Source organism: Hemicordylus capensis, chromosome 5 (genome assembly GCF_027244095.1).
Source record: "Hemicordylus capensis ecotype Gifberg chromosome 5, rHemCap1.1.pri, whole genome shotgun sequence".
NCBI classification, from domain to species: Eukaryota; Metazoa; Chordata; class Lepidosauria; order Squamata; family Cordylidae; genus Hemicordylus; species Hemicordylus capensis.
Window position 1 is genome coordinate 181,751,649 of NC_069661.1, and position 14,131 is coordinate 181,765,779.

The 14,131-nt window shown below is 42.1% G+C and overlaps 1 long non-coding RNA gene across 1 annotated transcript in view; it reads right to left on the reverse strand.

The window, feature by feature from the left end:
* Window positions 1–519: 519 nt before the first annotated feature.
* Window positions 520–14,131, reverse strand: part of LOC128326491 (uncharacterized) — a 76,855-nt gene continuing 63,243 nt past the window's right edge. Inside the window, exon 4 of the long non-coding RNA XR_008308079.1 lies at window positions 520–1,063. This is a non-coding gene — a long non-coding RNA (uncharacterized LOC128326491). The remainder of the gene's footprint in view (window positions 1,064–14,131) is intronic.

The following is a 14,131-nucleotide window of genomic DNA, read 5'->3' on the forward strand; positions in this document are numbered from 1 at the left end:
AACAATTATGAATGTGATGGTTTTGTGGTGGTCCCCCACCCCAAGTCTAGGCAATTGGTTTTATTCAATTATATTTATTGTCGGGGGGGACAGGCATTTCAGAGGATTTGATTTTGAAAAACTATAAAAGTGGTGTGTGTTTTTTTTAAAAAGACATAGCAGAGAACTGGGTTCTCTGAGCTGCTGCCCAGTTACATTCTGATTAATCCAATCCAATCCAATCCAATCCAGTCCAACACTGATATGGAGTGCTCTGCAGTACAAACTCTGTTGAAAGTAATGGTCTTTCCATTACAACTAAAATCTCTCAGTGCACTCCTAAAATATAACAATTCGAGAGGATTTCTGCTATCAGTTTTGGTGTGATGGGAATCACACCAAAAGGCATATTTATTTATTTATTTGGCATATTTGCTTAGCATATTTGTATATCGCCTAAAACTCAACTTCTTTGGACAGTTTACAATAAAATGCAGATTTAAAACAAAGTTAGAACATTAAAACAATTTGAAACAATGATATATTCTATAATTATATTTATTTTTGTATAGTTATACAAGCCTAGGCTCATTAAGTCAGTACAGATATGGAAATGGATAAAGAAATACAGCAAAAGCTACAATACAGGTTGCAGTTAAATACATACACCTCTTGAGCTGATTTCAGTGGAATTTAGAGAATGCCTGTTTCTGGGAGTGTAGCCATAAAATCACTCACAAGCAAATGTTTTCAGCTTCCTGTTTTTCCTTGTACCTTTAAACCTCTATTGATAATAGACCCCATTGGGTGTAATTGCAGATGGCACTAAACTATTGAGGTTAGGGAAATCCAAAACAGATGGTGAGAAGCTCAAAAGGGATCTCTACAAACTCGGAGAGTGGGCAACAAGATGGCAAATTGATTCAATTTAAGTAAGTAATGTAAGAAATGCACATTGGGACAAACCCCGACTCCAGCTTCACATATAGACTGATGGAGACTGAACTCCCAGTGACTGTTCCGGAGAAGGATCTTGGGGTCGTGGTGGTCAGCTCATTGAATGTGTTGACTCAGTGTACGGCAGCTGTGAAAAGGCAAATTCTATGCTCAGGATCATTAGGAAGGGGATTGAAATAAAAATGCTAATATTTTAAGGTGCTTATACAAATCTATGGTGCAGCCACATTTGAAGTACTGTATACAGTTCTTGTCAGCATACCTCAAAAAGGACATTATAGAACTGGAAAAGGTGTAGAAGAAGGCAACCAACATGTTCAGAGGCCTTGAGTATCTTCCTTATGAGGCAAAGCTACAACATCTGAGGGTTTTTTAGTTTAGGATGCCTCTGAATACCAGTTTCAGGGCAGCAACAGCAGGATAGAAGGCATGCCTTCATCTCTTGCCTGTAGGCTTCCCAGAGGCACCTTCTCAGAGGTCACTGTGGAAAACAGAATGCTGGGCTAGATGGGCCTTGGGCTTGATTCAGCAAGGCAGTTCTGATGTTCTTATGTGCTGGACTGGGACCAGGGAGATCCAAGTTCAAATCCCTGTTCAGCCATGAAACTCACTGGGTGACTCTGGCCCAGTCACTTATCTCTCAGCCTAGCCTGCCTGACAGGGTTGTTGTGAGGATCAACATAATCATGTAAACTGCTCTGAGCTCTTTGGAGGAAGAGCAGAATATAAATGTAAAAATAAATAGAAAAGAATAGAAATAGAAGGAGAAACAGCACCAAGATGTATGAGCAGGTCAAGAAGCACAGGGAGTATGGGCAGTGGCTGAAGCAGCAGCAATAGGACTACAAAGAAGTTCATGAAGTCTGAAGGAACATAATCAGTGCATGTATTTCCAGGACTGAATGGTTGATCTAGATGTAAAGCAGGAAGAAGGAACATGAGCTACCTTGTCCATTATAGAAGTAATATGCTTCCCCAGGGTGCTGTCTCTGGTCATTTATACTTAAACAGAACCATTTCAAAGTGCAACCTCAGCATGAGGCTGCAGAACGGGAATATGCACACCAATCTAATTATGTTTCTCAGAGTTTGAATAAAGATAATGGGTGGATCTTGTTGACATAACTGCCTCAAGGGTGATTGGTTGGCACCCCCAGTTTGGGCAAATGTGGGGAATTTATAGCTCAAAAGGGAAGACAATTCCAATTGCCAGCATATGAACTCAAGAAAATCGGCTTGAAAGAGAGGTTTTAATTAAATAAAAAAGAAGTTTATTGAGAGCAAAATAATAAGACCAAGTGTCCCTAGTGTAAAAGCAATAAAAATATGTTTAGAAACAGACTATTGTAAGGCACATTTAGCTTAAAGTTCCAGTTATGTATAAATTCCCAGATGGGCTAGAGAGAGGTACTTAAAGATAGAGGGTTAAGATTTTAGAAATAAGAGAAAGGGATAGATTCAGCCCTGAAGGAGCCGGACAAGAGGATACAGTATATCATCTGCCCTATATCATGAGGATCTGACTCGGGCAGCTGGAGACAAGTGTTCATCCTGTGAGGTGAAGTGGAAAGCAAGAGAGTTGTAGGAATTAGTGTGGAGGGATGCCCACAAGAATGGCTTCTCAGTGGACCCAGTTTCCTGCGCCTGCTAGGTAAACTGGATGGATTTGTACATGGGCCAATCCAGGTAGTGATTTCAGCTCAGGTGGCCTCAATAGAGAGGGACACACCAAGGTGGTCTGCTGGAGTTCTTGTTGCAGTGGAGTCCCAGGTGTATAATACACGAGAAAGCACACTGAGTCATGGGGTTCAGGATACTTATATCCCAAAACACGCCTTGGGGGCACTTTGCTGTTGTCATGCTCTGATGTATAGGGGAGTCCAGACAGGCTTTTTCGGAATACATTGTGTCTGATCCTGAGTAGGAATCGCCTATTCTGATTGTGAGGACTGATTGTGATTGTGATTTGGAGTGTTCAGGTGTGTCCAAGTATCCTGTGCTGGGAAGGGCTTCCCAATAGTTCTATCAAAGATTTTGATGAGCATCTCTTCAAAGTTACCTCACTAACTCATTCCTATTGTAATGGAGTCTGCTGTTGCACTTGTCTTATCTGCCTTCCCTTCCTGGCCTAATTGCTTCATTAGCATCAGGTGTTATCTCTCTTTTATTATTTAATGTTTTTTGTCATTTTGTATTTTACATACCTCTTTCCCCATTTCCCCCCATCCCTTCCCCCCACCCTGCCAGGCCCCAATTCCGAGCCGTGCAAGAGGATGAGGGGAGTTTTAGAGTTCATCCTAAGTCCATAATGACCTCAGATGCCAGATAACTAGCAGTAGCTAGTTCTGGAGTCTGCTTATCCGGGCCCCCACGAAGGGAGAGGGTGTGTGAAGCTAATCCCCTTTGCAATTTGTGTTACTTGCATCCCATATCTAGGGACGACCAGTCCACTGCCAACTACCCCTGCTAACTTGGCAAAGAGGCACCTTTTAACATGGTGATTCTCTTTATTTAGCAGGGGGAGAGTAACTGGCCCTATCAACCCCCAGCACAGTACCTCCAGTGACTGTTGCTGGTGTCTATTGTGTGTGTGTGTGTGTGTGTGTGTGTGTGTGTGTGTGTGTGTGTGTGTGTTTTAGAATGTGAGCCCTTTGGGGACAGGGAGCCATCTTATTTATTTATTTATTTATTTATTATTTCTCTGTGTAAACGTCCCTGAGCCATTTTTGGAAGGGTGGTATAGAAATCAAATAACTAAATAAATAATAATAATAACTAAGTGACTTGTCCCCATGTATAACATAGACTGGGAGCTCACAATGCGGTACAGCTCCTGAGCATAGCAAAAGTGCAATCTCCAAGCCTAGAGATGCAGTTGCAACCAGGGAGGCTTCTGGGAGCAGGCAGAATAAGTTCAGTTTGTAACAATCTTGCACTTCAACCATGTTGTCTCCCATTTATGTGTACCACAGATTGTTTTAATCTACATGTAATGCTTCACTGATTAGAATGTATCTGTATTCTCATTTTATTTTACATTGTTACATTACAATGTAAAAGAGTTTGATAAACTCTCATCTTGTTAATATGCCTTATAGTCCATTGTCCATGTGTGTGTATAAAATGTATAATTTTGCCAAATGTTAGACGTTTCCATCTGGATATGTATCATCAATTTACATTTTTGAAATTTCCTTTCCATAATGTATTTATTGGTAGATGACCAGAATAAGCCTTATGAAGCAATCCTTTCTGACATTCACTAGTAAATCTAAAGAAAAACCCTATGATTTAGTGGAGAAGTCTAATCAACTTTCTTTTCTTTATCACTCTGGATATTTCCCAGCATATGTGGTAAAGTTCAATATTTATTGGTAAATGGCAACAGGCTGAAATTGGTTCATTTTTCACTTAATTATTATCTTAGATTTCAGTCTTAGTACTTCAGATTAGAGTAAATGTCAGGAATGATTGTGAAAAACGTGACAGAAGACACCTTTATGTTATCTGTTTTATGGTATGGATTCTTTTGGAGCAAGTACTGCTACACACTGTAGAAATAGTTGCTGGTCTCAATTTCTTATTCACAGGCTTTTCTTGGTTTTTCTCCCTGCTCACAGTCAGACCAACACTTATTTTATAATATTTTTAAAAAGCTGTCTCTGTTAATTCCTATGCAAGGGAACATGAAGCAGTTAGCAGTAAGGTTACTGTGCTGCAAAGTGTCATTTATATTCATAAGGTCACAACTCATGGAAGTTCTGCAGACAGGGAATCATTGCCAATATACAAATAAAATCAGTTAGGAGCCATGAAGAGGTGAAAGGCAAGCAGGCAGTCTTGAGCAACAGCACTCCAATCATTGCAAGTGGGTGAGCGGGGGCGGGCGGGCGGCCTGCCGACAGACAGACAGGTCAGTTTCTAAAGGCACAATCCATGTGTACTATTCTGTCACAGGATGAGATAAGAGATATGTCAACAGTATGCCATATCCATGCTGCTGAACTGGTTTGTTTAAAAAAGCAGGTTGAGGGCACAAGTGTGCAGGCTTGCCTTAAGATAAATGCCTACTGTGGGACCACCTTTATATTTTTATATTTTTATTTTACATTTTATATCTCACTCTTCCTCCAAGGAGCCCAGAGCAGTGTACTACATACATAAGTTTCTCTTCACAACAACCCTGTGAAGTAGGTTAGGCTGAGAGAGAAGTGACTGGCCCAGAGACACCCAGAAAGTATCATGGCTGAATGGGGATTTGAACTTGGGTCTCCCCGGTCCTAGTCCAGCACTCTAACCACTACACCATGCTGGCTCTTTTGTTACTGCAGAGATTTGCTCCCAGGATAGTTATTCCATAATTTCCACACCAGTCTGCACTCTCTCATAAGAAGTCTGCACAGGAATTTTGGTTAAAAAAAACAGGTAAACATCCTTTGATGAAAAAGCAATGATCTGTACATAATGGATCCATAGGTGTGCACAGGACATTTTCTGAAAATCCTCCCTGGAAGTAGCACTTCATATCTGTCACTTGTTCCTACCAACAAACTTCTAGCTTCATTAACTCCTGAGGCCTCTCCACAACCTTAAGCGTGTGGTGGTTAGCATAAGTAGGCACACAGAGAACAGCTGCAAAGGAAGATTGTGGAAATTACTCAGGTGTACACCTGAAACTTGGGCTTGTAGACCGTGGGATTTTGGCCATTGTGTGAATGAGAATCATGCCACGGAGTCAATGGTTATTATTAAAACACAGATACAGTATATGTCTGTTCTGTCAGTTTTATACAAAAGCATCTTCAAGGGCAACCCCCCCCCGCAACTAGCCAAAACAAAACAAAACCTTCCATAAAGAGCCCGAGTTTTGTTTTTTGTTTTTTGTTTTTTTAATCTGGACAAACTGTAACACTAAATACTCTCGTGCAGTTCTCACTGTTCTGACAATGAGACCATTTATAATGTTCCTTTTGTTTCTGGAGACAGGAGCTTTTACAATGATACCTATTTCTTTTGCTAGGCACTAGAGATCTTCTACTAGTAATGGGTAACTTCACAAGGGCAACACATATGCCTAGAAGAAATGTAAAGGAACAGGTTTCATTTAGAACTGTGAAACATCATTTGAGAAGCCACTTTTGCAAAATTTACAAATTCAAATACACTAAAAACCAGGGAAGGAAGGAGGGCTTGTTTTCTCAGAACGTCCAGTTTGTAAGCAGAGTTGTGACTGAATATGCAGTAAAAAGAAACAAAGTCTGAAAGTTAATACCCTAGGCGCCAAGTGCATGTCTGTGAAAGAGGAATGTAACCAGGCATTTCCAATATGCAATACATTAATTCCTAATGTGTTTATTATCTTTTATAAAGACCTACATTATCATGATTTGACTGGAACGTACACAAGAACAGTGGACTTTTAATGTACATATATTAAATGCACACTCTGCTCTTCATTGTGTATGGAGTTAAAGCAATTGTACATGAGGTGGTTTCACATTTCTGATCAGTCAGATGAAGAGATGTCTCTGGTCAGGTTCAGATGAAATACAAAACCGGAGGTCCATTCACCTCCAGTTTTGCTAGCCGAAAGTCCGAATCTGGGGAAATAGAGTTAAAAGAAAAAATGGACCCGCAGTTTCCCTCCCCAAACTCCATTTGTCACCTTAGGTTCTCTCTAAGTTTCATTGTCCCAGTCTCTGGTTTGCCTGCACCAGCTGTACGTTCAAACACTGGCACCTCTCCCAAACCAGAGTTGAGGGAGGAAGCTCCTCCCTTGCTCCGGCTGCTATTGGCTGTGCAGGCTGTCCTTCAGCAAAGAAGGAAGCTCACACAGCCAGCTCCCCCGCCTCTCTGCAGTCTCATTGACTGCAGAGAGGATGCTCTCCAGTAGGTCTGAACGTGGACAGGAGAGTCCACCGGAACCCCGGCTCCATATTTAATCTGAACAGGGCCTCTGTCTTGCCTATGCCTGCTACATATTTCCTGTGTTCCTGTGTAAGTCCTGGATTTACCTTCATTTTGCTCAGAAATAACAAATTATTTGCTTTCTGTAGTTCATGCTGAGAATGCAGAACAAAATAATGTCAGCTGCAATGTAAGCAAGAGAAATCGTACAGAGGAACTGGCCTCTCTCTGGGCTCATTCATTTAACTTGTCTCAATGAAAAATGCTAGTAGGGCAACCTACAAATCTACAACAACATAGCTTGGTTGCGGCTTTCCCTGATGTGTGTTAAGCAACTTTCAGTCCTACCATAGATATGGATACCCATATTGTGAAATGGCACAATATTATTTCTTGTTTACACAGACAGGTGTTATTGACTGGTTTGTTTTATCCAGACATCGAGTCCTTCCCAAGGACCTGGGATGGTTGAATCTTATTGTCAATGTTGTTGCTGTTGTTATAGATATCGCCGCAGAATATAGGCTGCTCCCAGTAAAGCTGCTTTTTGTAATTGGCTGATGGTGATTTCTATGGCCCCTATGGTGTTGAGGTGCTCTTCAAGCTCTTTTGGAACTGCACCCAGGGCGCCAATGACCACTGGGATTATTTTGGTCTTTTTCTGCCACAGCCTTTCAATTTCAATTTGTAGGTCTTTGTATTTTGTGATTTTTTCTATTTCTTTTTCTTCTATTCTGCTATCCCCTGGTATTGCTATGTCGATTATTTTAACTTGTTTTTCTTTCTTCTCAACTACAGTTATATCTGGTGTATTGTGTGGCAGATGTTTGTCTGTTTGTAGCTGGAAGTCCCATAATATTTTTACATCTTCATTTTCTTCAACTTTTTCAATTTTATGGTCCCACCAATTTTTGGCTACAGGTAGCTTGTATTTTTTGCAGATGTTCCAGTGTATCATCCCTGCTACGTTGTCATGCCTTTGTTTGTAGTCAGTCTGTGCGATCTTTTTACAACAGCTTCTTCTTCTTCTTCTTCTTCTTCTTCTTCTTCTTCTTCGTCTTCTTCATTTGATTTGATTTCTATACCACCCTTCCAAAAATGGCTCAGGGAGGTTTACACAGAGAGATAAATAAATAAGATGGTTCCCTGTCCCCAAAGGGCTCACAGTCTAAAAACAAAACACAAGATAGACACCAGCAACAGTCACTGGAGGTACTGTGCTGGGGGTGGATAGGGCCAGTTACTCTCCCCCTGCTAAATAAAGAGAATCACCACGGTAAAAGGTGCCTCTTTGCCCAGTTAGCAGGGGATATGCAAATGAGAATATATGATTCACAAAAAACCCATTCACACATTATGTTCAATACTCATAAAATGAGTATATAGTGTATACGGATACAGATCTGTACACAGGTAAGTCATATACATGTTATGTTGAATATAAGGACAGACATATGCTTCTTATCTGTACCATGTATTTGAAGGGCCTGTATCCAAGTTCACTTTTAAAATGAACACAGGTACAGTCATTCACACAAACAGGCATCTGTACACTCATACAGCATAATGTCTGGATTGGGCTCAAGACATAGATGAGACTGATTTTGGCTGGTGTGTTCTCAGTTGTTTCACACTCTTAAAATGTGTCTATAGGTAGGGAAGACCTTGTATGATGCTGGAAAATGCTTTGCTAACAGATTTTTCAAATTGTTCTTTTTGTTGTACCACCTCACAGATAAAACCTATTTACAGATCAAACCTATCACTTCGTAGATTGCCTCTTTTTTCCTTCTTATTTTTACTCTAAAGTGTTTATATCTAAAAGAGATTTGTTCAACAGTATTACCAACTGTCCAGACAAGGTTTTACATGAACTGAGTTGATGGATCAAAACCATACTTATTAGTTCTTCTATATGTTATGTAGCACAATGAAGGTTAGCAAGAAATATAACTGCATGCTTATTAGGACATATAATAATAGAAAACAAACAACACAAACCATCTCATTTTGCAAGCGTTTAACAAAAAAGAGCTTTGATTTATGCTTTTATAACTTTTTTAAAAAAAGGAATACATTTCCAGCAAATTCAATTATACTAACCTAGTTTTATTGGTTTTACTTTCAGTGTGGCTCAGGCACTACATCATTATGGAGGGGAGCTTACATCTATCTACCTCTACTTCAGCCACAATCTGGCCATGCTTAAGTGCGGCCAATTGGTCTCAATGTGTATGAGCACAGTTTGCTCTGTATTGGATTGCAAGTTTCAAATGTTGACTGATAGATCTTGAATGCCAGCAACACCCATCTTGAATGGCTTAGACTCTCGTGCTTCCACATGATTCATGGTGGAGCTCATGACACTACTTCATTAGCCTCTGAGATCTGGTAATATGGAGCAAGGGAGTTTGACCTGTCAATAGACTTGTTGAATCTCTCCTTAGTTGTTTCTCCACATTTTTGAATTTTCAACCTCCTTCTAAACTTCCTTCATCTTTTGGCCATTGCGCCTGGAGCTTTACAAGCCATTAATCCCATAGGTCTGCATGCAGAGATTGTTGCATGTATTCCACCTTTTGCTATGTGGAAGGATCTGTCTGTGCGCAGGAATCTAACTCTGGCAGTAGATGATAAGATGACATATCCAGCTCTTCCAAAAATGATCATTAGAACAAAGCAGCCACTGTTCCTGAGTATCTTTCTTCCAAAACCTGTTTGAATTTGAGATGATAGGACAGTGGGGTGCAGTGATTCCCTGCATATCCAATATTTTTAAACTTATCCAGTTCTTGGCTTGTGGGGATAGGAGGACTCCAATTGTTCAAGGGTCCTTTTCCACCTCAGAATCTTGCACTTCCCTCCCTCCAGGTATCCCATCCAGGTGTCCCACAACCATCAGTTTTGAGAATGGTTTCACAGTACTCATTGGTCTGTACAGTTTTTCTCATGGGATAAAGAGCAAAGGCCCCAGGGAAATTCACAGCACCCTGACTCCCATGGGACCTTATGAAAGCCTAAAAGATTACAAAATACCTTGGGAACTGCAGTAAGTTCAGGTGTGAAGTGCAGTTAATCCCATTGGTAGATGTCCTTGTATGCTTCTCAGTTGTGGGACAGTTACACAACATGTCCTGGTTGCATTTGAATGAGTGACTACATGTGAGCACTGTAAGAAATTCCCCTTAGGGAATAGGGCTGCTCTGGGAAGAGCACCTGCATGCTTGCAGGCAGATGGTTCCAAGTTCCCTCCCTGGCATCTCCAGGATAGGACTGAGGGAGACTCCTCCATGGCAGCTGCTGCCAGATTGTGTAGACAATACTGAGCTAGATAAACTAATGGTCTGACTCAATATATGGCAGCTGCCTATGTTCCGATGAGCAGGATGAGCATTAATTTTCTTTAGGGAGCTAAATAACAAACAATCATGTTCCTTAAGCGTCACCAATCAACTGTGGGGTACTGAGACATTGTCTTTCATTACAGCCCAAGATTTAAAAAAAAAAGTGAAACATTGGGTGTTGATTTCTAGAGTTCAGAGAACCTTCTAAACTTTTTGTTTATCCACCTAGGCTTTGAACCTTGAAAGGTTTAGCCCTAGTTTCTTTGCATTTCTTTCTTTTTAAACAAACTCAAACCAGTGGATCCTGCCTTGGTACAAGGCACTGGGTTAAACAGCATTTAAGGTGCCTCGTCTGTTTTAATAATTGTCAAAACCATATGTGGTGATGATAAAAATCTGATGATGAAATCACCGGTCTCAGAGTCATGGCCTTGGAATTCTGTGAAATGTACAGTCATTCTCAAATACAGCTACATGCCAATTCATGACATGACAAGACCTATGGAATCAGACAAGTTTTAAAATAAGTCATGTCTATACAGAAATACTTCTGAAACAAGCTGCTCATTTCAATTTGGCTCCCACAGCAAAGTTTTGCTGTAAGAAATGCATTTTTAACACTAGAAAACTACCAGGCCTACTGTGCCTTCAGGCACATTTCTAACTTGTGACAAAACTGGGAACACACCAGCAAAGTTGTGCAACACTTTTGGGTTCTTTCCTATATGTCCTGATGAAGATCTACTAGAGTAACTTCGGAGAAAACTCCCCAGGAATGGTTCTTTTGGGATATTAAATGTGAGGAAAATGGCTAATACTTAAGATGGTTTGCACTAGAACAAGTCATAAGAATATAAGAACAGCCCTGCTGGATCAGGCCCAAGGCTCATCTAGTCCAGCATTCTGTTTCCCACAGTGGCCCAACAGATGCCATTGAGAAGCCCAAGGCAAGAGGGGAGGGCATGCCCACTCTCCAGCTGTTGCTCCCCTGCAACTGGTATTCAGAGGCATCTTGTCTCTGAGGCTGGTGGTGGCCTATAGCCTATCCTCCATGAATTTGTCTAAGCCCCTTTTAAAGCCATCCAAGCTAGTGGCCATCACCACATCCTGTGGCAGAGAATTTCATAGATTAATTATGCACTGTGTGAAAGGTACTTCCTTTTGTTGGTTCTAAATTTCCTGGCCTTCAGTTTCATGGGATGACCCCTGGTTCTAGTGTTGTGAGAGAGGGATAAACATTTCTCTCTGTCCACTCTTCCAGCTCCATGAATAATTTTATACATTTTGAGCATGTCTCCCAATAGTCTCCTCTTTTCAAAACTAAAAACCCCAGATGTTATAGCCTTGCTTCATAAGGAAGGTGCTCCAGGCCCATGATAATCTTGGTTGCCCTCTTCTGCACCTTTCCCAGTTCTACAATGTCCTTCTTAAGATAAGACCAGAACTGTACTCAGTACTCCAGAGGTGTCCGCACCATAGAGTTGTATAAGGGCATTATAGTATTAACATTTTTATTTTCAGTCCCCTTCTTAATGATCCCTAGCATGGAACGTATGACTGACCAAGCCAAATGCAATACACTAGACATATGTGTTTTGGCCTTCCAGGTGAAATGCCCCCCTTTCATTTTTGGAAGCTGCTGTTGGAAAGTTCCTAAGTTTGGATTGAAGCTCTGCTTACTGTCACCCTCTGTGGAAGCTTGCTAGATTGAAGCAAGCATTTGAGCCTCCAAGGGTGTCTCTGAGGGGTGGGGGAGGCAAGGGAAGGCAAGAAAAAGCAGTTTCACACCCAGCTGCCCCTCATGTCTCTTTAATCCATCTAACATGTGGGACCAGTGGCGTAGCAAGGTTGGAGTGGGCCTAGGGACAACAAATGAATACGGGCCCCCTAATTCCCCATCTTCTTTGTTTTCCCCCTCCCCCATATATTTTTTGGCAGAAAAACTGTAAGGACATGATGTAAACAAGATTCTTAGCATGCCCTCTCTTTCCCTTCTGTGCATATACTACACCCTCTTCATATATGCATACACTTTCACACACATACTTGTGCATGCAAGTATTCTCTTAGCTCAGAAACATTTTTTTAACAAAATGCCTGCTACTGTGATCTGATTTATACATACATACAACCCTAGCAATGTTCCTATCCCTAATTGCCCATTTGTGCGCTCTCTCTCTCTCTCTCTCTCTCTCTCTCACACACACACACACACACACACACACACACACACACACACATCAATGTGAGAAGGAGAAAAATACACATTGAGGCTATTCACATGATGGGAGAAATTCAGGCTAGCAGAGGCTAGCCCGATTTCCTCCCATTGTGAGAACCACCGGGCTTGGCTGTGAACCCGGTGGTTCTTAATCGGGTCACCCGCAAATCCAGGTGAAGCGCTCTGCAAAAAGCACTCCACAAACCCGGTTTTTCTGATCGTGAGTTGCTGTGGCATGGTTCCGCGCTGCAGCAACTCATGAGGAGACCCCTGGAGGGGAGGCAGAAAGCCGCCTTCCGGCTCAGGGGTCTCTCCAGCATGCCCTGCACACTTGTGCAGGGCATGCTGGAGCTTCCGGGGGCTAGTCGACCCCCGCTCCCCCCAGCACCCCCCAGCACCCCCCAGCTTTGTAATGGAGCCAGCAGTCATGTGGGCGGCCGGTTCAGCCACCCGGAACAGACTGCTGGGCCGTCTGCTGGAAGAGTGGGCACTCTCCCTGCTAACCCTCTCTAGGCAGCTCCCATGGATCATGGGAACCGCCTCATTGGCTTCTGACGGGAGAAATCACATTCACAGAAAAAACAGTAAGAGTTATTTGTTTGTTAGACTTTTCTTTGCAGCTTTCCTTGTGGCCATGCTTCCTTCCTGCTCCCTCGCCAACTCTGCATTGAATTGCCGAACAGGGGAGGAGTACAACTTAAGGAGGACCAGTCAAAGACAGCTGCTGCTGGGCTGGTTTGACCGTTTCCTTTCTCAGCAATTGTCATTGTCCTCCTGTCTGAAAAAAGAGAAACAGCTCGCTGGCCATGATTGGGAGTCATGCAGCAGGTGGGGGAGAGGGAGAGAAAGAGAAATGTTTGGAGGACAATGTCATATCCTGGCCACGGATCTGTAGAGCCTTGTGGGGCCCCTTGACCCTCTGGGCCTGGGGGCAATTGCCCCCTTGTCCAACGGTCCCTACACCCCAGTGTGGGACACACTTGTTCACCCTGAAATGCACATTGTCCTTTCTGTGTCCCCCTCAATTTCCCCCCAGATGCTGCCACTGTCCAGGTTCTGAAAAAACCCTGCCCAAAAAGGCATGCATTTGTTCTCTTTACCAAAAGAAGGATATAATAAACTTCCTGTTTGAGGCAGGCCTTGCCTCACTTCCAAGTCTTCTCAACCCTGGAGGACTATATTTGCTTATTTTGGCTAAACTGGTTGCCATCCTCGTCCCTATGGTTGTTCTTGACCATAGCTTGCTGCTTGACCCCTGGCTCCTGATTTGTGTGCTTGGCTTGATCCTTGGTTTGTTCTTGACCATTATCTTGCTGGTTCTCCCATTAGTCTCAATTAATGTGTTCCATTGATTTCAGTGGGACATTGGGCTACTTTTCACAAACAGCAGGTACTAAGGAGTAAACTTGTTTCTTGATTGCGACAGTGAATAAACAAACTGGATCACATTTCTCAGTCCTTCTCCGTTAAAAAAATGTTCCTGCACATAGAAAACTAGAAAGAGATTAGGCCATTATCCATCTTCCCAACATGTCGGTTTCCTCTGCAGAGAATGCTTTGTAGAGAGGAACAATCATTTGTGACAGCTCCACCTGCACTGAAGTAGTAAAGTCAAGAAACAGGTTTTCCTGTTTATCTCTTTTAGAAAAATTAGGCCTTATTCACGACTAACTTGAGCTGACTTTGACCCAATGTATTTGTTTAATTAAACTTAATAGCAACA